We start from the raw sequence: 3,633 nt of genomic DNA on the forward strand, positions 1-3,633 counted from the left end.
TGTGACTCAGCTTTGCTAAAGTCCCCAATTAGAGGTGTCCAGGGTTCTTAAGCACACTCTTTTTTTGCTTTGGACCTTGACTTTAACCGCTCAGTCTCAAGTTTTCACTTGACACCTACACGCCACAAGCACATGGTTAGGGACAACTTGGTTTAGCCGCTTAGACCAGGATTTTATTCCTTTAGGCCCTCCTATCCACTGATGCTCAAAGCCTTGGGATCCTTTTTATTTGCCCTTGCCTTTTGGTTTTAAGGGTTATTGGCTTTTTGCTCTTGCCTCTTGGTTTTAAGAGCTTTTGGCTTTTTCTGCTTGCTTTTTCTTTTTCTTTCTATTTTTTTTTCGCCTATTTTTTTTTCTATATTTTTTTTTCTGCAAGCTTTGTTCTTTGCTGCTTTTTCTTGCTTCAAGAATCATTTTTATGATTTTTCAGATTATCAAATAACATGTCTCCTAGTCATCATTCTTTCAAGAGCCAACATATTTAACATTCTTAAACAACAACTTCAAAAGACATATGCACTGTTCAAGCATACATTCAGAAAACAAGAAGCATTGTCACCACATCAATATAATTAAACTAAGTTCAAGGATAAATTCAAAACTCATGTACTTCTTGTTCTTTTGATTTAAAACATTTTTTTTTAAAAGAGGTGATGGATTCATAGGACATTTATAACTTTAAGACATAGTTACTACTACTAATGATCATGTAATGAAGACACAAACATAGATAAGCACATAACATAGGAAAGTAAGAACAAGGAATGAGTCCACCTTAGTGATGTCCTTGAGCTCTTCTATGTCTCTTCCTTGTCTTTGCTGCTCCTCCTTCATTGCTTTTAGATCTTCTCTGATTTCATGAAGGATGATGGAGTGCTCTTGATGTTCCACCCTTAGTTGCTTCCAATAATTGTGTGGAAGAAAATGTATCCCCTGAGGTATCTCAGGGATCTCTTGATTTGCAGTCAAATGTTCTACCACTGAGCTATAGACCCTTGATGGAAGCTTTTGTCTTCCCTTTCCTCTTTCTAGAGGCTTCTCTGGCCTTAGGTGCCATCAATGGTTATGGAAAAAACAAAAAAGCTATGCTTTTTACCACACCAAACTTAGAATGTTGCTCGCCCTCGAGCAAAAGAAGAAAGAATAGAAGAATAAGAAGAAGATATGGAGGAGATGGAGGGAGATGTGTATTCGGCCATATGGGTGGGATTGGGTGGGAAAGAGATGTTGAATTTTGAAGGAAAGTGGGTGTTTGGATGTGAGTGGTAAAGAGTTAATAGGGAAGAGTGTTTATTGGGAATAGAGGATGATTGAGAAGAGAGAAGAGAGTGAGTGGAGGTAGGTGGGGATCCTGTGGGGTCCACAGATCCTGAGGTGATCCTGTGAGGTCCACAGATCTTGAGGTGTCAAGGCATTTACATCCCTGCACCAATTTAGGCATGCAAAATGCCCTTGCACACAACTCTGGGCGTTCAGCGCCAGGTTGGTGCCCATTTTGGGCGTTCAACACCCATTTGCTGCCATTTCTGGCGTTGAACGCCAGAACCATGCTTGTTCTGGGCGTTCAGCGCCAGGATGCTCCCATTCTGGGCGTTCAGCGCCAGAACTATGCTCTGTTCTGGCGTTTGAACGCCAGACAGATGCTCCTCCAGGGTGTGATTTTTCTTCTGCTGTTTTTGATTCCGTTTTTGAATTTTTTGTTTATTTTGTGACTCCACATGATCATGAACCTAAGAAAACATGAAAAACAATAAAAATAAGAATTAGATAAACATTGGGTTGCCTCCCAACAAGCACTTCTTTAATGTCAATAGCTTGACAGTGGGCTCTCATGGAGCCTCACAGATGTGCAGAGCTTTGTTGAGACTCTCCAACACCAAACTTAGAGTTTGGATATGGGAGTTCAACACCAAACTTAGAGTTTGGTTGTGGCCTCCCAACACCAAACTTAGAGTTTGACTGTGGGGGCTCTGGTTGACTCTGCTTGGAGAGAAGCTTTTTCTGCTTCCTCCCCATGGTTGCAGAGGGAGATCCTTGAGTTTTAAACACAAGGGAGTTCTCATTCCATTGAAGGAATATTTCACCTCTGTCAACATCAATCACAGCTCTTGCTGTGGCCAGGAAAGGTCTTCCTAGGATGATGGATTCATCCTCTTCCTTTCCAGTATCCAGGACTATGAAATCAGCAGGGATGTAAAGGCCTTCAACCTTTACTAACACGTCCTCTACTTGTCCATAAGCCTGTTTTCTAGAGCTGTCTGCCATCTCTAATGAGATTTTAGCAGCTTGCACCCCATAGATTCCCAGTTTCTCTATTACAGAGAGGGGCATGAGGTTTATTCCTGAACCAAGGTCACACAGAGCCTTAAAGATCATGGTGCCTATGGTACAGGGTATTATGAACTTTCCAGGATCCTGTCTCTTCTGAGGCAATGTCAGTTGATCCAGATCACTTAGTTCATTGATGAACAAGGGAGGTTCAACTTCCCAAGTATCAATGCCAAATAATTTGGCATTCAGCTTCATGATTGCACCAAGAAACTTGTCAGTTTGCTCTTCAGTAACATCCTCATTCTCTTCAGAAGAGGAATACTCATCAGAGCTCATGAAGGGCAGAAGGAGGTTCAATGGAATCTCTATGGTCTCTAGCTGAGCCCCAGAGTCCTTTGGTTCCTCAGAGGGAAGCTCCTTATTGACCACTGGACATCCCAGGAGGTCTTCCTCCTTGGGATTCACGTTCTCTCCTCTCCTCACAGGTTCGGCCATGGCGCTTATGTCAATGGCCTTGCACTCTCCTTTTGGATTCTCTTCTGTATTGCTTGGGAGAGTACTAGGAGGGATTTCAGTGATCCTTTTACTCAGCTGGCCCACTTGTGCTTCCAGATTTCTAATGGAAGACCTTGTTTCATTCATGAAACTTACAGTGGCCTTAGATAGATCAGAGACTAGATTTGCTAAATTAGAAGCATTTTGTTCAGAGTTCTCTGTCTGTTGCTGAGTTGATGATGGAAAAGGCTTGCTATTGCTAAACCTGTTTCTTCCACCATTATTAAAGCCTTGTTGGGGCTTTTGATCCTTCCATGAGAAATTTGGATGATTTCTCCATGTTGAATTATAGGTGTTTCCATAAGGTTCACCTAAGTAATTTACCTCTGCTATTGCAGGGTTCTCAGGATCATAAGCTTCTTCTTCAGAAGATGCCTCTTGAGTACTGTTGGATGCAGCTTGCATTCCATGCAGACTCTGAGAGATCATATTGACTTGCTGAGTCAATATTTTATTCTGAGCCAATATGGCATTCAGAGTATCAACCTCAAGAACTCCCTTCTTCATAGGCGTCCCATTATTCACAGGATTCCTTTCAGAAGTGTACATGAACTGGTTATTAGCAACCATGTCAATGAGTTCTTGAGCTTCTGCAGGCGTTTTCTTCAGGTGAATGGATCCACCTGCAGAAGTGTCCAATGACATCTTAGATAACTCAGACAGACCATCATAGAATATATCCAGGATGGTCCATTCTGAAAGCATGTCAGAAGGACACTTTTTGGTCAACTGTTTGTATCTTTCCCAAGCTTCATAGAGGGATTCACCTTCTTTCTGTCTGAAGGTTTGAACATCAGCTCTAAGCTT

General features: G+C 41.9%; 1 non-coding gene across 1 annotated transcript; it reads left to right on the forward strand.

The window, feature by feature from the left end:
* Positions 1 to 3,525: 3,525 nt before the first annotated feature.
* Positions 3,526 to 3,633, forward strand: LOC112773610 (small nucleolar RNA R71). Its single transcript, XR_003188152.1, has one exon. It is a non-coding gene; the product is annotated as a small nucleolar RNA R71 (small nucleolar RNA).

The sequence above is a fragment of the Arachis hypogaea genome, chromosome 18, assembly GCF_003086295.3.
Source record: "Arachis hypogaea cultivar Tifrunner chromosome 18, arahy.Tifrunner.gnm2.J5K5, whole genome shotgun sequence".
Taxonomy (NCBI): Eukaryota; Viridiplantae; Streptophyta; class Magnoliopsida; order Fabales; family Fabaceae; genus Arachis; species Arachis hypogaea.